Genomic DNA, 25289 nt, shown 5'->3' on the forward strand with positions numbered 1-25289 from the left:
ACATTTCTAACATTTCTAACCTTAGTTTTCCCATCTAAATATGAGATTAATAATAATACATATGTTTTAGAGTATTACAAAATGTGAACCAATACCCACCTGGCACATAGTAAATGCCCAAGTAATATTAGTTATTGTTATCTTGAGTAAAACAATGTGTGTATCAATCAATGTAGGTGAAGTTATAGAACAGTAAAAAAAACCTCCAAATTTCAAGCACCTGAGTACACCACAAGTTATTTCCCTCTAACAGTACCTGCCATTATGTTGGCTGGGATGCTCGGGACCCAAGCTGACTGACCAGCCACCTTGTTGAATGTTATGGCTGCTATGCCATCCACACTTCAGTGCCCTGATCCAGAAATCACAGACCTTATTGGGCTCACAGTTCATTGGCTAGACTTGTCACATATCCCCTTCCACTGACAAGTGAGTCAGGAAATGTCACTCTGTTATGTCCCAAATAAGAAATGTCTATCAGTGAGCACCACTAATGTCTTACTACATTGTGCTGAACAGGTTACCTGCATTCTTTGTTTAAATCTCACAACCATCCTAGGATGTAGGGAATATAATCAGTTCCATTCTAAAAATAAGAAATTGAGAAATAGAAAGGTTAAATAACTTGCTTAAGGGAATACCATTAGCAATGATAAGGGTTATTTTCTATTTGGAAATGAAAACACAGACACATAAAATCTCAGAGTTGGAAAAGCACATTTGAGGTCTGTGAAATTCAACCTCTCATCCAATGTGATAATCTCTTCTGTAAGTAAATCACAGAAGCATGAAAACAGGGTCATCCCTTGGAAAAAGCAAGCTGGCAGCCACCCTGGTCCCATGCTTGGATAGGGGGAGGGGCAGGGGAAATTGCACTGGTGGATTTTGATTTTACATGTATACATATGAGCAATTTAGGGGGCTTCCCCATCACCAGATGAGGTACTCTGGGCCCATAGGCTTCCAGAGACAGCCATGTATGGAAGTGATGTTTTAAATTGCAAAATCCCACAGAGTGGGCACTAACAATGAATGAATGCACAGTTCATAAAAGAGCCAGGCTTTCTGTGAATTGTCTCAAATTCTCACAATAACCTTGTGGGAAGGTATTTTTATCCTCATTTGACTAATCAGGAGAAGTCAGAGACCAAAGTGATCTGGTTAGTCAGAGTCAAGGCAGGGATCCCGATACAAATGGCCCTCACCCAGGGTCTGTGGTGCAGCAGGGAAAGGCTCAGCTTAATCAGAACCCCTCCACTATTCTGTAATCTGGTATAACTGCTCAAAATACTAATTCAAAAACAAACATAACAAAACTCGTATGTTAATGACAAGTTAATTCACTATTGACATGCTTAGTGTTGTGAAGTCATGTGTTGCATGGGGAGAAAAACCTCCAAATTGCTGAGTTTGTAAACTCTGAAGTTGATAGACAGGGAGAAAATAACTGAAACTAATGTTGACCAAATTGTTGGCTATTGGCCAAGCTTGCATGAGTTTGAACATAACATTTTCATTTGATTTTCATAATTTCTTCATGAACTTGGTCTATTATCCTCATTTACAGATTATGAAATCTAGACTCAACGAGATTAAGTGAATTATCCAAGGTCACCCAGCTAAGAAGTATAAGCCTTCTCCACCAAGCTGCCTATCTCAGGGCCAAGGGAAGAAAATCACTGACAAGAAGTTCCCATGGCAGGAGGCCCTGACTCCCCATCTAATAACTCCCCTAATCCTAACCCTAATCCTGACTCCCCTTCTAGTAACCCTCATATATAATAATATCCCTGCTGTGGAGTTTTAATTATTTCAGGGAGTTGTGTCTCTTCTTCATCATCCTTAGAAGGAGTCTGCCAGAGTTTTGCATTTTTCAGCTAAGGAGGTTTTTTCTTCATCAGCTGAAGGCTCAAGATTTTTCCTTTGATTCTACTCCAATGTTCCAACTCAGGCCTTCTGACATCAGCTGCTCCCACCCACCTATCTCTCCATATGCTGATACCCAACCAACACCATCTGTAGGATCAAAGATGTTCGGGGTCCCTCTGGTCTGAAGAAGAACCCTGGCTCAGGAGTTAAGAAACTTAAAGGTCATTGAAAAACCCAGTTTATGTCCTATAGTCCATTTAGACATTATTTCCTATTCTTCATGCCACTGAGCCACTTTGGAATACTCCTGAGCATAGAGCAGACATATTGGTAGGTAAGGAGGAGAATAAGGAAACACAGGTATTATAGATGCTGTCAGCCCTGGAGGGATGGCTCTGTACAGCCACCTAACAGAGCTATAATATAGATCACTTGAGAAGCTTCCATTGAAGATGTCACTACCTGTCTCCAACATAAACTGAATTTCCTCAGAGACTTACTGGTTGTCCACTTTCATTTTATTCTTATACCCATTGGCCTAAGCTAACCAGTGTAATTTATTTCCCTGGGCACAGTTACTGATCAAGAAATAGGCAGGCAACCTAATAGGGCCAACGATAGAAAAGCCCAGGAATCTTTCTGATAATTCAGAAAAGTAACTTTTATATCTCCCCCTAGACAGAAGCTAAGCAAAGTAAGGGTTGGAGCTGCTGCATCAATCTTGTGATCATGAGGCAAGAGGAGAGTAGAACTAAGTTGAAAGATGAGAACAGAAAACCCAGCAATATTACACGAGACCTTGCATCAAGCTATTCCTAGACCCAGAGCAACCCCTAGACTTTCTCCTTATGGGACCCTCTAAAATTTTCTTTGACTTAAGGCAGTTTCGGTTGGGTTTTCCTGTCACTTATAATCAAAATAATCCTGAAAGACTACCATAACTGAAAAAGGGTCATAATGTCTGGTGGATATAGTAGAAATTGAGATCTACCTTTTCAATACGCTGCTTATCTGTGTGTCATTGCAGTATATTTGCTTCTCAGTCTCTTGACCAAACCTGAGAAAAATCAAGAAGCAGACCCAAATTATATTGAATACTTTCTGCCTTTCTCAACTCAGGTGCCTTTGAATGCTAAATTCTTATCAAGAGGTTAGGGATTTTCACCCCTTCATAGGAATAGCTAAATTGAATGAGAGAGTGAGAATAATTTTGAATGCAAAGGAAGGGCAAAGGGCCAGTTATGGGGATGATGAGTCCACATCAGTGGTCTATACATGTGTCTCTCTTACTCCCTGACCACGCCTCTTTTCTCTCTGCTCTCATAGTGCCTTATACATGTTAATCCTGTGATTCAGGCAAGACGCTTAACAAGCCAGTGTCCCAGTTTCCTCACCTACAAAATATGGATAAGAGTCTTACAGGCTTGTGATAATGCAATGACTTCAGCATGTAAAGCACATAGAATGGTACCTAGCATATAGCAGTCACCACCTACACCTGTTCTTGTTATTCTTAGAATTGGCATCATCATCCAGGTTGTGAGCTCTTTGGTAGGAGATGATAAGACTTGCTTTTCTTTGTATTTGTAGCAACCAGCCCAGTGTCCAGCTTCATAAGTATTTATTGAAGGGTGTCCCTTGGCAGGGGTTCTGCAAAAAGATTCATGCATTTATGTTTTATCCCATGATATTAAAATTGAATTTCTAATAGAATTTCAAGCCCTGAAGTAGGACATTATGGGAGAGATTCCTGGACCATCCTCACTCTGTTAGTTCTATTAATAGCTCAGAAATAAACAAGTCCGGTAGAAGCTGTTCCAGAACAGCTCTCAACTTGAGATGAAATCTCCAAACCACTCCACCAGAAGCCATCCTCAACCTGACTTATGACTTTGCCTTCAAGTGTTTCTTCATTTCTCCAGCATGCAGAGGGGAAGTGTACCAGGAATTCCCTCTCCTTCCGGCTTTGAAAACCATCACCCTCATGAGAATTTTCTGAGCAAATAGTTGTCTTGCAGCTCTCTGAAATAAGCTCTTCAGAGGCACCTATGGAGTGGACTTGTCATTCCATCACTAGGATGTGACCAAAGCAGCAGAGTGGTAAGATGTCAACTAGGTGTTTCTGTTTTCAGGGGGAAAGCACCCTGAGTAAAGATACTATAAAGGAAAATTTGTTGCAAGGCAAATGACAGGAGGGAGGCAATTCTGATGGTGAAAGAGATTCACCTCCAAAGAAAGCAAACATTTTCATGTGATAAATTTCTCTTATATGTGGACTCCCTAGTTCCATGTAATGTTAACAATTTCTTCTATTATCTTCTTGTTCTGACATATGCTTGGGAGATCAGAAGTGTAAACAGGTAATTCAATTGAGCAAATAAATTGCCTCTCCTCCCTTCCAAGCTGTTAAGCAGGCACTTTTAGCATTGCATGGCTTAGATCGAGTTTCCCAGAGGCTGGCAAAATGAGGATGGTAAAATGAGACCTTAGAGAAGCAGGGGAGGGTGTGGTACATCGTCAGAATGTGAGAAGACTTCGGCATAGTCTTCTCAGTAGAAACAAACAGTTTGTTTCACATAAACTTGTTAAAGATCTTCATGAGATGGAAATAAGGTAACTTCAGACACATGGTGAGTTGGCTACAAAAGGACCTAGTTCTTTCCTATAATTATTTCTAGAAATACCAATCCATGTTTATCCCATATAAGTAGAAGACTGAGAACTCCAGGCCTGTTTCATGCCATTTCACCTGTGTAATTATCTCATTCTGCATTTGTTCAAATGCTATTTGTGGAGGACCTCTCATATCCCATGCACAGTAAGGCAGCAATTATAAGGGTCCAATGGGGGAAGGGCAGCACTGAAACACTGGGGATGAACAAGATAGTGTGGGTTTAAGAGGAATTTGGATATAAAATCAATAGGACTTTGTTGACTAATGGGATGTGTGAAGGCAGCACAGAGAGGCTGAGCAGCAAAATTAAAAAGAGAGGTAAAGATCCAGAATCTGAGATTATTCCCAAGTGTGGCTGGGCATGGCATGGTGTTACACACAGAAGAGCAGAGCCCGGATAGAGGAAACCTTGAGGGTTGATTTCAGCACAGGGCTCAAAGAGTCAGTGCCTAGGACTCCTGATGGCCCTCTGAATCCTGGCTACAATTCTATCAACTACCAAGTCTCTTCTGCAGCCCTTTGCACCTGCTAAATTCAATTTAGTTCAAACACAGGAAGAAATGGCCTTCCAAAGCATAACCCCAGGTTTCTTTGCTAGAATAACAAAGCTTGACTATAAAATAATTCTACCTGAGGAAAGAAGAGAAAAAGCAACAACAACAGAAACACCTTGATAGGGGACTTAGTAGCAGAAATTAAAGAAGATTATACAAAGTCAAACAGGAATCAGTACATGTGGACCCCAGGTCAAACTCACGTCTCCTGATTCCTCCTAGTGCAGTCTTTTTTTCATTACCCATGATGCTTCTCTGCTTTTCTGGAAAAGAAAAAGAATGAGTTCTCTGTTTTGATGGGCCAAGCCCTAAGCTTCCCACTCATGACCTCAGGATATGCCTCCAGAAACAAAAGCCCTTTAAGCAAACCTAGGCATGAGTTGGTAGGAGTTAGTGAAACAACAAATGTCACATCATCTTAGGGCCATTCAACAGAATCCCAGTCCCTAAGACCCTGTCTCTGTCTCCTTGTACCCTGTTTTATCACTGAGCACCTGCTGACTTTTAGGACCCAAGTTTCACTGGAGCAGGTAGCCAAGAACTGACATCAATGGGCTATTAGAGTTCAGGGTATATGCAGCCTCAGACTAGACAGGGAATCTTGGGATCACTTCCACTGACATGATCTGACCCTACTGGTTCACTGATTTCTACCTTAGTAGACTAAGACTCCCATACCCCCACCCCCAACCTCTGAGGTCTAGGAGGAAGCTATCAGGATGCAGCAATGTGGTTTTGGGGTCAGAGGGCACTGGTAATAACACATAGCTGGCCAAAACATCTATTCCCAGGAACATCAGAAGACTGACATCATAACTCCTAACCCAGGCTTACCCACCCTCCACTGCTACTAGGGCTTGTGCTGTGAGGAGTTCTGTTCCCCCTTGCCTCTCTAAATCCTCTGCTATGGGACGTTAGTGGGCTACCAACCATTCATTGCCCTTCTCCTACCAAGATTTTCCTTTTGCAAAATGTATTCTTTATTAGTCTTACCTATACTATTTAGTAGAGGGTACAGAATAAACTATCTCCTGCCTACCCCCAGCCACAGTTGAGGCTAATGAGAGAAAGTGGCCCCAGGAACTATGTAGGAGTCTGAAACTCCTGCAGTCATCCTTCAGCTTCTGGGGGATAGGATCCCGAGGACAATAGGTAGCTGAGTTGAGGATAAAGCCAACTCAGCAGGAGACACTAGACAGAAATATCCAAACCTTGGTCACATTGATCTTCTCAATTACATGAGCCAATAACCACCCCCTTACTATTTAAGCCAGTTTGGGTTGGGTTTTTTGTCATCTGCTCATGCTTTGAAGCCCATCTTAATTTCTACTTCTCCATGGGAGTCATCTCTCACCAAACTTTCTAGCCGTTAGCATGTACTGCCTTGTAAGAGTCTTTTCTGAATGTCTTTTCTTACAGACGTGCAGTATGGTTGAAGTAAACAGTTTCCATCATTATTCATCCACTCACTACCTGCAATCTTAGGCATGGTGCATAATATGTGAGTTTTGGTTTCCTCATTTGTGAATAGGATAAAATTATTTCCCCATCCAAGAGAAATAAACAAGACAATGTAACAGCACCTGCTATGTGGGTAGCATAGTCGGCTACTTGGGGAAAATGGACTCCCGGGTTTGACACCCTGAGTATGCCAAGAATTCCATGCCTTAACACATAGTCGATACTAAGTCCGTATTTTTGTATGAGTTGAATGAAGTGAATGTGTCCCCCCAGCTCCAAGTCTGGGAATATTAGCCGAGCCAGGTCGACCACAATCACAGCATCTGCCCACAATCCCTTTGGCTCCCCGCCAGGCTCCCAGCCCTGCAGTTGCAGGAATTCATCAGATACCCGGAACCCCCCACCTCTTCCCCAGCATCCACTACAAAGCCAGTACAAGTTCCAGGCAGCCTGTGTAGCTTGTATATAAACTGTGGCCAGTGACAAACACTCTGAGATGAGGAGGAAATGATCAGTGATAATAGGATACTTTTGCAGCTGAGAAAATAATAGAATATTTTATTAAACAGGATTGAAAGGGAAATATGATCTTCCTGATTCAGTTTCAAATAGGGGAAGAAAAAGTAAGCAAAGCACTGTGAAGCTATGTAAGAGCAACTCAGCCCACAGAACGGAGAAGAGCCATCCAATTATCTGCTTTATCACCTCCAAAGGGCAAAATGTTCAACCAACCCTCCATGTGTGACTCAATCCCCTGCATGACTGTTACCTGCCCTTTGCTAGTTTTACCTCACTAGGACCAAGGGCAGGGCCAGAACATTCATCTACTTTACTCTAGGTTTGCAGCATCAAGCATGAGATTGGTGGAAGAGGTTAAAATAAATGCTTAAATTAAGTTACAGTAACCCTTACATTTCAATTATCTGTAGTCCATGTCACCGTAGAACCACAGAAGATTGACTGCTGGATGAAGCCTATATATTTTGTCATTTTTATCCCTAATGATGCTAATTTTCATCAAACTTGTTCTATAAGCTTCCTGAAATTCTTCTGGAATCAGGTGAAACACAAGAGAGAGATGAAAGTAGACAGACGATAGGCAGGCAGACAGACCCTGTGTTTGTGTGTCCTTATCTAATAATTCCACTTGCAGATATTCATCTACTATTTAACAGAACTCATTTCTTCATAATTATCCACCAATCAACATTAGTCTCCCTCATTACTCCATCGTATCATTCTAAGCAGAAACCAGCATATCTATCTGAGCTTACCCCAAAAGTATGTATTTTGATACTAACATTTAATCATCGTACATTTATTGAGTATTCACTCTGATCCAAGCAGTGAATTGAATGAGGCACAGTCCCTGATCTCAAGCCGATCACTAACAGCATAATAATTATCTCCAGGGTGACATTATGATTTCTATTAGATTCTAGAGGAGTAAAACAGTCGTTTTTCCCATTATAGTTTCCAATTCCCTCATTCCTGACCCTTGCTTGGACATTCCCTTGCCCCCAAGAAAGCCGACCCAGGTGCCTCTAGAAATTGGGAGGCTGCAGGCAACATCTGGTGCACTAGGAGAATGTGTTTGTCTCAGCCCAGCTCAAAATAGTATCTGACAAGCCTGAATCACACAAGTTCTGAAAAACTCACAAGAAATAACCTAAGAAATCTATAGCTGCCTCCTCCAATTTCACTCTCTGTCTGGCTGCTTATTGACTTCTGCAGCCTGTATTGACAACATGCAACCCTGTTTCTGTCTGCCTGCTCCCATGCAGCGACAACTTAAAAAAAAAAAAAAAGGAAAATAGGGAACATCACAGCTATAACTCATGCCAAAGACCCTGATTTGGGGCCAGGCATCGGCCTGGAGGCAAAATTTCCAAGAAAAATGAGAGATTTATTAGGAGAAAAATGCTTGAATCCCCTTCCCTTCCTTTTATTTATCCTTTCTCTTCTCTCAGGGCCACAGAGTTCATCTGTCTACTTCAAACCTCTGCCCCACATTTAAGCTTCCAAATACCACTTTGCACCAATAAAATATGTCCAATGTAAGGAAAATGGGTACAGCCCACCCCCACCGCAGCTCACATATCTTTTCTTTTTAAAGGTGAGCTGAAAGACTTACCTGCCAAGCTCGAGTTAATTTCACTGCAGGAATGGAAGTGCAGAGTGCATATCCCTGAGAAAGCACAACCTCAGGGGGCAGAAACAGCGAAGAGAGGGACCACCACATTCCTCAAGCCCTCCAGTCCTGTGTCTCTCCCGGAGCAATTGATAATCTCACTAACACCTACAACAGTGTGCAGGAAGCTGCCTTCCTAACACCGCCCTCGGTGTTCGTGATTTTGCAACTCTCTCACCCTTCAAATCTTAGTGCAGCACCGGCAATTAGAAACCTGCACACATCTGGGGCCCGGGACAGGGTGTTTTGTGCATACACTGGGAGCTTCAGCCAGCAAAGAGGACTCTCGGCAGCCTCATCCTCTCCCAGGGGATTTATTTGAATCTGCAGATTGTGTCATGCCAAACCTATCTCTTTTCTCAGTGTGAATCACTGACTCAGGAAGTCACATGGACCTAAGATTCCCAGAATGCGAGCTCTGCTGTGGGAAATACCAGGGGTATCTACTCTACCACTAGCCACAATCTTTAAATAACTACTTTGATCAGAATGCATGACTAAAGAGGACATTTTGAAGCTAAGTTGCTACTCCAGTGAGCAGAAAAGAAGTCAGGGCAAAAGCCAGCAGTGTTTCTACAACAGTTACCTGGGGCCCCTTCTTCCTATTGGCTGATTATGATTGAGAGTTTCAAGGTAGCTGCAAAGGTTTGGAATACTCTGTAGTAAATACAGGAGTCTTGAAATCACCTTATTTCAGGCACAAAACATAGCCGTCCTAAATCCTTCACCCAATCCCAGGGTTAGCTGAACAACTCAAAGATATTTTGGATTGAACCTGTCATTTCTTTGCTCCCACCTTAAACAAGAAGCAGAAATCTGGGAGCAGAATACTATATATGGAGTTGTCTTCTTATGATGCTAACAAATATAGACTGAGTTGTTATCCATAACCTCTCACAGGGAGAGAGCATCATTTGTAAAATTACTTCTTATTAATAGTGTCAATATTAATAATAGAAGCAGCTGATCTTTAATATGTTGTAAATATGATTTATAGTACTTTTCATGCAGTATCTTATTCAGTAGCCCCCAAATCATATAAGATATGTCTAATCAGTATTCTCTCCATTTTAGAAATGAGCACAGGTGATGTTAGAGATACTAGGTAACCTGTCCAAAGTCACATAGTTAAGAGGGAATTTCAGGATTAGACCTATGTGATTTTAGAACAAATGACTCCAACTGCTCAGCTCTACTACACTAAGTAGGTGCTCAGAGTAGACCCTAAACTGTTTACATCTTCATATTTGGAATATATGACCATTTATGTGTAATTCCAGTTTAATCCTCTGCTATATCCCTATACAATGGTTTGTTAAGGACATCACCAAATGCTGCAAAGTCTTAGAAGGAATGGTGAAGATTCTTAAAAGAACAAACTGTTTTTAAGCACTTGGGCAGCACCTACTCACTTGTAATTCATATAAATATGAATCTCCTAAGAATTATTATATATTCAATAAAATATCCATCAATCCATTTAATAAATCTTTGTTTTCGCTACTGAATATTCTTGAAGGTGATTTTTTAAAATTCCAAGTAATCACTTATTCTGACTTTTCACTAATTCAGACTTTTCTTGCTATCAAATGAAAAGGTCGTTGCATGTGGACCTTTTTTTCATAGATGCTAGTTTATTAATATACATAACATCCTCAGGGCAGATAAAAAGTACCATTTGCCTCATTTTTTCAATATTCAGAAGAACACGCATAGATCCTATGCAGGTCAGTGGTGCACAGCACACAATGTACAATGTATAATAAACAGCACCATTCAGAACAGTTCATCATCCATTCAGTGATTCATCTCTCACTACATGCAGTGAGATGGAAACACCATTTTAAAGCATGCAATAATTCCCTTTTTAAAGCTGTACAACATTGGAATTCAGCAAACCTGGAATCAAATGCAGGCTTTGTATCTTACTAGTTTGATCTAGTCAAGGCATTAAAAATTATTAAAACTGAAAAACGAGCGAATGTGTTCCTCTATTGTGTATTGCCTTTTTAACTATAACGAGTAGTTTAGCTGGTTAGATCAGGAAGTTAAGTATGAGTTATGGATTGAATCCTCATGCGGGCCAGCTAGCTTTATACAAGTTAGAAAATGGTCCATTGCCAGAGACTGGCTATTTGTGCAAGCAAAGGAGCATAATATCTGCCTTTGATTTATGGCTTGAATGTTTACGTCCCTTCCAAAATTTATGTTAAAATTTAATCCTCATTGTGGTGGTATTAAAAAGGGGCCTTTTGGGACCCAACTAGGGACTTATAAAAGGGCTGGAGGGAACTAACTTAGGCCTTTTTGCTTTTCCACGTCCCACTGTTGAAATTTAATCCTCATTGTGATGGTATTAAAAAGTGGCCTTTGGGCCAGACGTGGTGGCTCACACCTATAATCCCAGTACTTTGGGAGGCTCAGGAGGGCAGATCACCTGAGGTCAGGAGTTCAAGACCAGCCTGGCCAATATGGCAAAACCCCATCTCTACTACAAATACAAAAATTAGACAGGCATGGTGGTGGGTGCCTGTAATTCCAGCTACTCAGGAGGCTGAGGCAAGAGAATCACTTGAACCCAGGAGACAGAGGTTGCAGTGAGCCAAGATCACGCTATTGCACTCCAGCCTGGTCAACAGAGTAAGACTCCATTCCCCCCGAAAAAAAGGTAGCTTTTTGGGACCCCACTAGTGCCTTATAAAATGGCTGGAGGGAACTAACTTAAACCTTTTTGCTTTTCCACCTTTCACCGTGTGAGGACACAGGATTTGTCACCTCTGGAGGATTAGCAACAAGGCACCATCTTGGAAGCAGGGAACAGGGTCCTCACCAGATGCTGCACCTGCCAGTACTTTGATATTGGACTTCTCAGCCTCCAGAACTGTGAGAAATAAATATCCCTTGTTTATAAATTACCCAGTCTCAGGTATGTTATGATAGCAACACAAACAGATGAAGAAGGCCTTTATCATAAAAATTGGGGGAGGGTGCAGAGGAGAATGGGAAGTGGTGAAGATTAATCATGATAATCTATCACTGGTAATCAGAACGACTCACGGCATACACGCAACCCAGTAGTCATTTAATGATTTTCATAAACACAGGGAGAGAGTATCTCCACTTTGAAGACAGAGACCATCATTTATATACTAAGTCCATAACTTAGAGAATTGTCAGGTTTAACTTAATAATACCTATACAGCATCATGCAAAGTTCAGGGAATAAGTAAGTGCTCAATAAACACCTTGAAGATCCTTCACTAGCTCACTGGATTCCAACCCCCTTGAGGATTCTCAGGCCCATGTATATTTGTGGGTATACCTTTTAGAAATATCTACAATCTGATGAATCAAAGTAAATACTTGGTTAATAGACTGACAGCTAGGTAAAGTTTCTATAAAAGATGCCCATAATGCTTAAGAAGAGAAAATAGTTGCCTAAAGTGGATTTAAGTCTTAAAAGTACCACCAGTAAAAACACTATCAGATAAAAGAAGACAGCTGAAACTTTACTTAGAGGTTATAGAAATTTTGAAACTAATCTTTCTGACTCTTACCTGTTGTATTAGCAATGGAATGGATGGAGGGAATAACTACTACTTCTTGGCTCCAAGGTCACCTCATAATAGGAGACTGCTGTATTTTTTCTATGTCAGAGAGAAATTTCTCTTAAAGCAGAAAAATGCCTTTATCTGCCATGGCTGCCTCATCCCCTTTCAATATTTCTAATAGAATGAAGTAAAATGTTTTACAGTTATTTCTCTGTAAATACTCAAAGAAAAGAAAACAAAACTCAAAATGGTCAATTATTTATTTTCTGTTCCATAGATTGTAAAAAACAAAGAATAATAAATGTAGTATAGATAAATGATGTGAGAAAATTTCCCCTAGTTATATAGCTAGTTCTAGTTTTCCTCTGAAACTATTAACATCTCGAGGGAGGGGCCTCTCTGCTGCCTTGCATTTTTCCAGAGGACTTTTTCTACCATTCTGCAAAACAGAGCGACTTAATGGCTAGAGGTAGCAGTGACACAGCAACTGAAGACTATGACAATGTTGTGAATTTCCCAAGGATTCAGCCAGACTAGGGAATAGCTAGAATGGATAGCAAATAAAAATTACTGTCAAAAATAGCCAATGCATTGCTAGTTATTAGGGGCCTACTAACCACAAATTCACCGGGCAGCACTTAGACATTGAGTATGGAAGGGTAGAGCAGAATAGTTAGAGGCTGGTATTAAAACAGGTGAAAACAGAAGAAGAAATTAGAAGACAGAGAAATGGAAAATTTTCATGCACTGAGTCTGAGAGCTTTAAGGAGAGTCCAGTACCCTGGACAGCTCCCTGGGAATATTTGCATTTCTAAAACGAGCCTATACTGTAATTGACCATCATTTCTTATGCACTTACCAAATGTTTTGTGTTTTCAAAACAAGTGCACAGACTTCTTTTTCAGGGAGAATAGAGTATAGATGCTTGTTTCTATTCCTTCTATTAAGCACAACTAAAAACTCTAGACATTATATATAAAACAAACATATTTTTAAATATTTTATTATGTGTATTTTATTATGTAAATGGTTGCTTTTATATTATATATAAAACAACCATAAGAAATGATAGAGAGAATGTAGACTAATTCAGGACCTCGAGACCTAAAGAATGACACAGCAATAAGTTTTCCGTGTTTTTGTTTTGTATCGCATCTCTCAGACTAAGTATTGAATGATTTGGTAATGTGAATAAAAGCCCCATAGAAAGCCTGCTATCTCTAGCCAAACAACCAGGAAGACAAAAAACTTTCACAAAGCAATTTCCATACTCCAGCCAAACATCACAGAAAGAGTGTGGTCCCACATCTACCCAGTCCAGTGAAGAACAACTGAGGAACCTAGACCCTCACACTTATCAAGCTATAATAGGCTCTCAACTTGCCAGCCTGAGTGGTATCAGATAGGCCAAGCCAGGAGCCAGGACTTTCATCTCTGCCATGCAACAACAAAACCCTCCACCTCCATGGTGTCAATTGAGACCATATGGGGAGCCTGGATTTTTATTTCTATTCAGCAGGGACAAATCACCACTCCCCAACCCCTCTGGCATTATGTCCATGGAGACCTACTAGAGAGCCAGGACTTCCACCAACACCCAACAAAATGAAGCTATTCCACCATTATCATCACAGTATCAATGGAAGCCACATGGGGAGTAGTAACAAGGCACTTCTTTCACTCTTAGATAGGGAGGTATCAATGGAGGCCTCATAGGAAGCCAGACCTCCAAACTCTGCCCAACAGTAACAAGCCCCACTCTCATGTATCAATATTGGCCAAGTAGAGAACCTAGACTTTTACCTGAATCAAGTAGTAAGGAGGTGGCTCCTCCAACCACCTATCCCTGACAGAGAAGTGTCAGAAAAAGCCAAGTGAAACAGAAAGTTTAAATAAGATCCAGAGTCTCAAAATAATAACCAAAATGTCCAGGTTTCAATGGAAGCACGTCATAGCAAGAACTGAGATGATCTCAAAATGAATAAAAAGAGACAATCAATAGATGCCAACAGTAAAATGATGGAAATGTTGGAATTATCTACTTTTTTTTTTTGAGACAGTTTTGCTCTTGTCACCCAGGCTGGAGTACAATGGTGCAATCTCGGCTCACTGCAACCTCTGCCTCCCAGGTTCAAGCAATTCTCTTGCCTCAGCCTCCCGAGTAGCTAGGATTACAGGGATGCATCATCATGCCCGGCTAATTCTGTATTTTTAGAAGACACAGGGTTTCACCAGGTTAGCCAGTCTTGTCTCAAACTCCTAACCTCAGGTGATCTGCCCACCTCGGCGTCCCAAAGTGCTGCGATTACAGGCATGAGTCACTGCCCCCAGCCCTAAAACAGTCATTTTAAAAGTGCTTCAGGCCAGGGGCAGTGGCTCATGCCTGTAATCCCAGCACTTTGGGGGACCAAGGCAGGCAGATTATTTGAGGTCAGGAGTTCGAGACCAGCCTGGGCAACCTCGTGAAACCCCGTCTCTACTAAAAATAAAAAAATTAGCTGGGCATGGTGGCATGTGCCTGTAATTCCAGCTACTCGGGAGGTTGAGGCAGGAGAATCACTTGAACCCAGGAGGTAGAGGTTACAGTGAATCAAAATTGCACCACTGCACTCCAGCCAGGGTGACAGAGCCAGACTCTGTCTCCAACGAACAAACAAACGAACAAAAAAGGTGCTTCAAAGAGTATAGTCTCAGCAATGAAATAAAAGTCTCCACAACTGAAAAGAAACTATAAATAAGAACAAAAATGACATTTTAAGAATGGAAAAGAAACCCAGAATAACTGATAAACTACAATAACCAAAATAAAAATCTCAGTGGATGGGCACAACAGCAGAATGGAGGACACAGAGGCTGGGGAAAGCCAGTTAATTGGAAGATAGACATTACCCAATCTAAACAATGGCGAGAAAAGAGAAGAAGGTGAATGGAGCCACAGGGACTGTGGACTATAGCAAAAGGTGTAACATTTCTGTAAATGAAGTCCAAGAGGAAGAGGACAAAGAAGGCATGGCTAAAAAGTACTTAAAGAAGTAATAACTGAAAACTCCCCAACTGTGGTAAGAGACATCAAACTAAATGACTCAAGAAGATTAGTAAAATACAAGTAAGTTAAATAAAATGTTTAAATCCACATGATGGCACGTGCTACGGACTGAATTGAACACCCCTAAAATTCATGTTGAAGCCCTAACTCCCAATGTAACTTTACTTGGTGATAGGGCTTTTAGGAGGCAATTAGGATTAAATGAGGTCATAAGGGTAGTGTCTTAGTTTGATAGGATTAGTAGCCTTATAGGAAGAGGGAGAGAGAGAGAGAAGCCAGAAAGAGAGCCCGGACCAGAACTTGACCACCTGCACCCTGATCTCAGACTTGTGGCCTTCAGACAGGAAGAAAATACATTTCTATTGTTTAAGCCACCCCTGTCTATGACATTGTGATGGTAATCTGAGCTGACTACAATAACATATCATAGACGAACTTACAAAACTGAAGACCAAAAAAAAAAAAAAAAAAAAAATGGAAACAGAGAAAAAGGACATCTTCCTACAATGGAAAAAGAATTTGAATGACAGTGTATTTCTCATCAAAAGCCACAGAGGCCAGAGGAAGTGGCACAACATGTTTCAAATGCAGAAAGAAAATGACTGTCAACCTAGAATTCTTATCTGTGAAAATGTCCTTCAGGAATTAGGAAAACTCAAGATATTTTCAGATGAAGGAAAATTGAAAGAAGTTATTGCCAGACCACCTGCCTTCAAATAATGGCTAACAAAAGTTCCCTAAACAAAGAAAATGACTTTTTAAAAGAGAAATCAAAACATCAGGAAGAACAACACAGTAAGCAAAAATGTGGACAAATAGTCTTTTCTTCTCCTTTGAGCCTTCTAAATTCTGTGTGATGATTGAAATAAAAATTATAACACTGTGTGACATGGTTCTAAGTACATGCAGGCAAAATATTTAAAGTTATAAATAGGGGAGGGTAAAGAGTCATAAAGGGAGGATTATACAAAGGTTTCCATACTTCACATGGACTGTTAAAATGAGACTAGTAGACTATGATTGTATGAGTGTGTGTGGCATGTGTGCATAATACCTAGAGCAATCACTTAAAAAGCTATACAAAGAAATACATTCAAAATATCAAAAATAAATCAAAATATTAAATTTTTAAAAATTTCAAGTAACCAACAGGAAGGCAAAAAAAGAAAAGAGAAACACAGAGAACAAATAGAAAACAAGGAAATAGTAGACTTACACCCTTACATATAAATGACGACATTAAATATAAAGGGTCTAAATATGTAAAATAAAAGACAGAAAATAGCAAAATAGATTAAAAACACGATCCAACTATGGGCTACCTACAAAGAACTCACTTCTAATACAGTGATACAGACAGGATGAAAATAAGATGATAGAAAAAGACATATCACACAAAGATAATCAAAAGAAATCAGAGTGGCTCTATTAATATCAAATACCTTAGACTTCAGGAAAAAAAATCACAAAAACAGAGAGGGTTAACATATAATGATAAAAGAATCAATCCACCTAAATGTAACTGTACCAAACAACAAATCTATAAAGTATGTGAAGCAAAAACTGTTAAACTGAATAAGAAGATAAATCCAATCAGAGTTTTAGACTTCACACCCTTCTCTCAATAATCGATAGGACAACTAGTAGAAAATCACAAAGAGATAGAACTCAATAACACCATCCACTAACTCTATTAATAACTGACATTTATCAAACACTCCACCCAACACTAAAAGAATACACATTTTTTCCAAGATGGCCCACATCCTGGACCACAAAAGAAACCTCAACAAAATTGAAACAACTGAAATCATATGCAGTGCATTTGCCAGCCAACATTAAACCAAATGAAACAACAACAAAAACAAGTAAACAGTTGTAAATTAAATAAGACATTTCTAAATAATATATAAGTCAAAAAGGAAGTCTCAAGAAAACCAAATAGTGCATTAACGTAAAGAAAAATAAAACGTATCAAAATTTATAGGACATAACTAAAACAGTGCTGAGAGGAAAATTTATAGCACTAACTTCATATATTAGAAAAGGGGGGAAGTCAAATTTATAATCTAAGGCCACATCTCAAAAACCTAAAAAAAAATTACAAATCCAAAGCAAGTGGAAGATAAAGACAAAGCAAAAACTAATGAAAGTAAAAATTAAATAAATCTAAAAAATTAATAAAACAAAGAGATGATTCCTTGAAAAGCTCAATAAAATCAACAAGCCTCTTGCAAGACTGACAAAGTTAGAGAGAAGACACAAATTATCAATATCAGAAATAAAAGAAGGGATATCACTACAGCCCCTGAAGATATCAAAAGGATAATAAAGGAATACATATATAAATTTGATAATACATACATAAATTTGATAATTTAAGTGAAATGGACCAATTCCTCAAAAAAACACTGTCTACTCCAAATCATTCAATAGGGAAGAGATCATTTGAATAGTTACATAACTATTAAGGAAACTAAATCTATAATTAAAATATTTCCCAAAAATGAAATCTCTAGGTCCAGATGGTTACCCTGGAATATTCTACCAAACATTTAAATTAATTAACTAATTCTATAAAATAACTTTCAGAAAATAGAGAAAAGGGAGATACTGCAATTCATTTTATGAAGCTATTATCCTGATACCAAAATGAGACAAAAACAGTACAAAAAGAAAACTACACATCAATATCCTTTACAAATATAGACACAAAAATCCTTAAAAAATATTGGCAAACAGAATTTAGCAATATATACAAAGAATTATATGCCATGACCAACTGGGGTATACTCCAAGGATGCAAGTTGTTTCAATATTCAAAAACCTATCAATGTAATCCAGCAAGTTCTTCGGTTAAAGAAGAAAAAAACACACGGTTATATCAGTTGACACATAAATAGCATCTGACAAAATTTAACACCCACTCTCAGAAGAATAAAAATAGAGGTGAACTTCTTCATCTTAATAAAGAGCAGCTACAGAAAACCAACAGCTAACCGTGCTGCTTGACTGAATGCTTTGCCCTTAAGATCAAGAACAAAGTAAGAATGTCTGCTCACACTGTTTTTATTCAACACAGTGCTGGAAGTTCTAGCCAGTAAAATAAGGAAATAAAAAAAAAATACATACGGCTCTGGAAGAAAAAAATGTAACTGTCATTATTTGCAGATGACATAATTTCTATGTAGAAAAGCCCAAGTAATCTACACATACACACACACACCTAGAACCAATATGTGAGTTCAGCAAGGTCACAGGACACAAGATAAACATACAAAAGTCTACTGTATTCCTCTATATGAACAATGGACAGGTAGCCACCAAAATTAAAAATACCACTTATGATTGCTCAAAAACATAAAGCACTTAGATATAAAAATATAAACAATTTGCATGCTGAAAACTATGGAATGTTTATTAAAAATCAAAGAAGCTCTTAATAAATGAAGAGATATACTATGTTTATGGATTGAAACCCCAATATAGTGAAGATTTAATTCTCTCAAATTGATACACAGATTTAACACAATTTCTGTCAAAATCTAAGCAAGATTGTTTTGGTAGAGATAGTCAGGATTATTTTAAAATGTGTATGGAAATTAAAAGAAACTAGAATACCTGAAGCCATATTGAAAAAGAAAAACGAAGTAGAAGGAATCAATCTACATTATTTCAAAACTTATCATACAGCTAAAGTAATAAATACTTCAGAGTATTGGCAAAAAGACAGAAACATAGGTCAATGGAGCAGAATAGGGATATCATAAATAGGCCTACAAAAATATACTCAACTGATTTTTGAGAAATATGCAAAAGAAATTCAATGGAGGAAATACAGCCTTTTTAACAAACGGTCCTGGAACAATTATACATCAATTATGTCTAGGCCAAAACTAAACTTCAACCAAAGACCCACACTTTATATAAATGTTATCCCAAAATGTATTATAGACTTAAAAGTAAAATGTAAAAGTATAAACATTTTAGAAAAAAACATAGGAGAAAATCTTCAAGATACCGAGCTCAGTGAAGAGTTCTTACACTTGATACTAAATGCACAGTTTTTTAGAAAAAATGAATACATTGATCTTCATCAAAATTATAAACTGTTGTTCTGTGAAAGATTATGTTAAGAAAATGAAAAGACAAGCTATCGTGTGGGAGAAAATATTTGCAAAACACATACTTAACAAAAGGCCAGTATCTATATTATGAAAAGATTCTCAAAAGTCAACAGTTTAAAAAATTCATTTAGAAAATGAGCAGGAGACCTGAAGAGACATTTCACTGAAGAGGATGTACAGATGGCAAACAAGCACATGAAAAGATGTTCAACATCATTAGTGATTAGAGAAATGCAAATTATAAAACCACAAGGAGATATTGCAGTGTACCTGTCAGAATGGCTAAGTGACAATGCCACACTGGCAAGGATGTGGACAAATTAGATCCCTCATACATTGCTGGTGGGGATATAAATCATATGGCTACCCTGGAAAACATTTTAGTTGTTTTATAAAAATCTAAGCATGCAGTTACCTAGCAATTACACTACTATTATTCTACAGAAATGAAAATGTACATTCATACACAAAAAGAACTGTACACAAATATTAATATCAGCTTTTTTCCTAATAGCCAAATCTAGAAACAACACAGATATTATTTAACAGGTGACTGGTCCAACAAGCTGTGGTACATATATTTTGCTGACTTAATAAGGCTAATCCCAAAGGTTGCATAATATAATTTAATTTGTATAACATCTTGAAATGACAAAATTATAGAAATGGAGAACAGATTAGTGGTTACCAGGATTTAAGTAGGGGGTGAGGTATGAGGGAAATGAGTATGGCTATAAGAGGGTAACAGGAGGAATCCTTGTGGTGATGGAAATGGTCTGTATCTTGACGATATCAACGTCAATAACCTGGTTGTTACATTACACAATAGTTTCTCCAGATGTTACTATAGAAGAAACTGTATAAAGTGTACTTGGGATCTTGCTATATTATTTCTTACAGCTGCTTATGAATATACAATTACCTCAAAATAAAAAGTTTCATTTTTAGAAAAGTAAAAAAAAAAAATCACACGTATTCCCTTTTTATTTCACATGCTGGGTCTTTTCCTTTGACTTCTCTGTATGTAAAATGGCCCTTGCCCCTGTTTATAATATATAATCACTGAAGAATGGTATTCTCTTTTCTAGTAGATTAGTGAAAACTCTAGAGCTCAGAGAATCAGAACTTCCTTTCTTCTAACTCATCACCAGGTTTTGGATTCTGAAAGATAAAGCTAATTTAATCTCCCCTCCTTTTACCCACTTTAAAATACTTTAGAAATCACAGTTATTCTTGCAGTAAATCTATTATCCCATGTGATGAGCACTTTGGGCCTGCAAAAGGAGCTAGTACCCAAAATTTATCCAACCAACTAAGAGGTACCTGGCATTAAACATTTTTATTTGATTTCTCTAGTTTTAAGGGTCTTCTTGCTACAATCCACTGCAGAAGACTGTTTTCTCCAGACTGATCCTCATTTGTAAAATGAGTAGACTACAAGAGATAATAATGATAGATATATAAAATACAATAATAGCCAACATTTATTAACCATTTTACATGTATAGAGCACTATGTTAAATGATTTATATCATCTTACTAAATCCACATTACATTTCAAAAAGATAGATGCTATTATCACCTTCATTTTACAGTCTTATTTAGGCTCAGAGGGTTGAATTAACCAAAGAACCAGCCAGGACCCGGGGCAGCATGAATTCAAATCTAGGCCCTCTGGCCCCGTAACCCCCAGTCTTAGCCACTACTCTAGGGTTTAAACTGCTTTCAAGATCTAAGAATTCAACAATTCCATTCTGTCAAGAAGTATCACAGGACAGAATTTCTGTACTGAGTGAGAGCTTTTTCTCTGAACACTTACCAACTTTTAGGGCTTATGGTCTTTGAGGAGTGTGTATACATTGCAATAACAGTGAGTGGCAGAATTAGGAAAACACATATTTCATTGAGCACAGATATTCAACAATGCCTGACCTTCCCACAGTGGAGCCATGGATGGTTAAGCCATCTCTGTTGCATATCTTGACATATTTGTCAGCAAGACATAGCCAGTCTTCTTCTAAGATCAAACTTCTCTTGAAAGATTATCATCAACACACTTCTCATTGGTAGCTCTTTGCAATATTTTTATTCTTTTTCCCATTCTCATTGGTTTCTCCTTTTCTCCTTGTTTATAGTCACTTTTTCCTTTCTCTTCATTACTTCATATCCTAGATTTTTTTTCCTTTGGCAGAGGAGTTGTCACATCCTTACTGAATCAATCTTTGTACAGTTTGAAGGGATGAAATATCTTGAGGCTGGAGAAACCACACCTCATCCTTCCATTCTGAGAAGGTGAAAAATAATACTAGAAGCATTTTTCTCTATTTTTGGTTGTTGTGAAAATAGTTCTTTATAGGAGAATTATAGAAGCTAGCACCCAATACATTTTTCTTTATATCATTCTGAGATTATATGAGAAAATATATATGACTTTTAAAATAATTATTTTGCTTTTCTGTTTTCTTCTCTTCATTGGGTGTGTGTGTTCATGTGTGCACATATTAGCAACTTTTTAGGTGTTCCTGCCAGTCTCTCATGGAGCCCTGACTAGTTACAGCAATCCTTTATATAGCACCTTGCTGAGTACGTAAAAGCTCATTCCAGACCACACAAAGAGAAGGCTAGCATGTCCCATTGAGATATGCTAGAGTTCCAAAACTGTCATAAAAATAAACAACCAAACAGGCTTCAGTGAGTGTTCTCTGTGGGAAATGGTCTGTCCTTAGAGAGATATGGTTATCCAATTCTTCAAAAGTCTATTGAAGCCCCCACTTAGTACCCCATGAGCACATGGCCACACCTACCACAAAGAAGGTCATGAAGGAACTTTTAGATACACCTTCATACTTGAAGAATTAACCTTCTTAGTAAACACTGTTGCTTTTCATGAGCTCATACCTCCTACTCCTCCCATCAAAGCTCCTCAGACTTTCTTGAGCCCTCAGCTAATCCAGATGTGTGGTCAACTTCTGCACTCCTGTGTACATGCAGAGGAACAGTGACAAGATCATCAGAACAGTGGTACATATACACCACAGAATACTATGCAGCCATAAAAAGGAATGAGATCATGTCCTTTGCAGGGACATGGATAAAGCTGGAAGTCATTATCCTCAGCAAACTAATGCAAGAACAGAAAACCAACACCACATGTTTTCACTTTTAAGTGGGAGCTGAAGAATGAGAACACATGGACACAGGGAGGGTAACAACACTCACTGGGGCTTGTCGGGGGATGGAGGTAGGGAGAGCATTAGGAAAAAGAGCTAATGCATGCTGGGCTTAATATCTAGTGATGGGTTGATAGGTGCAGCAAACCACCATGGCACATATTTACCTATGTAACAAACCTGCACATCCTGCACATGTACCGTGGAACTTAAAAATAATAACAACATTTTTAAAAAGATTATCTAAAATATGCATTTAACCAGCAATGAAATGATTTTCTTTCAAGCAATAGATGTACATGGAAGTGTTTAACATTATATAATGGTACCCCCTACAAAAATGCTTAGGATTGTAGAGAGAAGTTAGACTAGGAAGAAACGCTTGTTGTCAATACAGTAATATAGCTAATGGGAAGGCCAATGGCAGATTAGAGAGTGTTTTCCCTATCTTGACTTTCTCCTTACTAATGAGGTAAAGGCAGAGATGCAAAAAGTTGGAGCGAACAGCTAAAGTCCCACTTGGAATGAGTGGGGTGTCCCAAGAAGTAAGGTCTAGACCTTGTAACCCTGGTTTCCTGTCTACTTGAATTCCTAGTCTAAATCTTCTAGATCAGGAGGCAGCAAACCTGATAGTAAATATTTTAGGCTTTGTGGTCTACACAATCTTTGACACAACTACTCAACAGCACCATTGTACTGCAAATGACACAATAGATAATACAGAAAAAAAAATCACTATGTTCCAATAAAACTTTATTTACAAAAATAGGTCGTGGGCCACTTTAGGAGTTTAAAAACCACCGCTCTAAATACTTACTGGTATAGCCCAATAAGCACTTACAGTCTTAAAATAGCATGTATAAAAATAAAGAATAATAAAGGAGGACTTGCCGTACCTGCTGTTAGTCTGTACTGTAAAGCTACAATAACTAAAACAGTGTAATACTGATGCAAGCATCAGTGAAAGGCTAATTGAACACAGTATAGAATCTTGTATATACAAAAGTTTATGTAATACAGGAATCCTTGAAAATCAGTGAGGGATAAGATGAATTGCTTATGCTGGAAAAGTTTATACTTTGGAAAGCCAAAAAAATTTTGTTTAGTTCTTTATGCAAAAATCAATTTCATAAAGATTAAAAAGTTAAATTTAAAAATCACACAATGCAAATGAATACTTAATCTCTGAATTGGAAAAGTTTTTAATATTAAAAAAGCAACTGAAGAAATCATAAAAGGAAAGAGTCTCAATAGTTTTAACTAGAGAAAAACATCAAATATTTCTGCTCCTCAAAGAACATCATAAACAAAATTAAGAGGCAAAATTGAAAGAAAAACGTTTGCCATGAGTGTGTATTTACAATACCAAGCAATAATACTATTAATCTATTAAAAGTTCATCAAAATAATAAAGGTAAAACTTAAAATCTTTGATAGAAAATAATAGGTCTATGACATAAACATTTTATATAACAATAAATTTAAAAGGAGAATATGTTCACATTATAAGTGATAAAAATTTCAAAGATAAAATCACACCCCTCAGTATTAATGAAGGTTTATTGAGACAGGCATTGGCTTTCATGCTCTGCAGGTAAGTTAAGAGTGAATTGCTGTAACTTCCCTGGAAGGCAATGTTTCAATATATTTCAAGAACCTTAGACCTGCCATGGTGACTCACATCTGTAATCTCAGCACTTTGGGAGGCTGAGGACGGCGGATCACCTGAGGTCAGGAGTTCAAGACCAGCCTGGCCAACACAGTGAAATCCTGACTCTACTAAAAATACAGAAATTAGCCAGGCATGGTGGTGGGTGCCTGTAAATCTCAGCTACTTGGGAGGCTGAGGCAAGATGAATTGATTGAACACAGGAGACAGAGTTTGCAGTGAGCCAAGATGGTGCCACTGTACTCCAGCCTGGGCAACAGAGCAACTCTGTCTCCGGAAGAAAAAAAAAAAAAATTCTTAAACATTTTTATATCACTAAACCCTGTAATCTCACTACTAGAAGTTGATGTCAAAGATCAAAACAAAGATTTATGTACTCATATGTACATCACAGCATTATCTATAGCAGAAAAAAATAGAAATAAGTTGAATATATATAAAAAGGACTAATTGAAGTATGATATATTAATGATAAAGACTATTATTCAACCATTAAAGTTAAATTCTCCAAAAACTTAATGATTGGTAAGGAAAAATTAAGAAGTAAACACAGCAAAATGCAGTAGGATTTATTTCGAGATTAATCCTTTTTTACTTCCTTTGTACTTCTGTTTTCCAAGTGATCTATATCAGGGTCAGCAAACTCTATAAACGGTTAGATGGTAAATATTTAAGGCTTTGCAGGTCACAGTCTTTATTGTCATCACTCAACTCTACCATTGTAGAGCAAAAGTAGCCAGAAACAATATGGAAATAAATGAACACGACTGTGTTCCAATAAAACTTTATTTGCACAGACCTCTGTGTACCAACCCCTGTTCCATATAAACATGAATTACTTTTTTAATAAGAAAAAAAAATCTTGTGTTTATTAAAATGTTTTTAATGGATTTTATTTACTAATCTCTTATCAGAACTTTCTTTTCTTTCCCTCGAAATTTCCTTATCAATAGTTCAGTGTTGGTTACAAACTGGTT

General features: G+C 38.1%; 1 protein-coding gene across 4 annotated transcripts in view; it reads right to left on the bottom strand.

Annotated features, from left to right (window-relative positions):
* Positions 1 to 25289, bottom strand: part of NRXN3 (neurexin 3) — a 1617581-nt gene that overhangs the window by 1447034 nt on the left and 145258 nt on the right. The window contains exon 1 of one of the 4 annotated variants that reach the window (XM_023185044.1): positions 8693 to 8821. The exons of the other annotated variants lie outside the window; for them this stretch is intronic. The gene's annotated coding sequence lies outside the window, so the exon portion shown is untranslated. Of the gene's footprint in view, positions 1 to 8692; positions 8822 to 25289 lie in introns of those variants that run through there. 4 annotated transcript variants of the gene reach the window in all.

The sequence above is a fragment of the Piliocolobus tephrosceles genome, chromosome 6 (genome assembly GCF_002776525.5).
Source record: "Piliocolobus tephrosceles isolate RC106 chromosome 6, ASM277652v3, whole genome shotgun sequence".
Taxonomy (NCBI): domain Eukaryota; kingdom Metazoa; phylum Chordata; class Mammalia; order Primates; family Cercopithecidae; genus Piliocolobus; species Piliocolobus tephrosceles.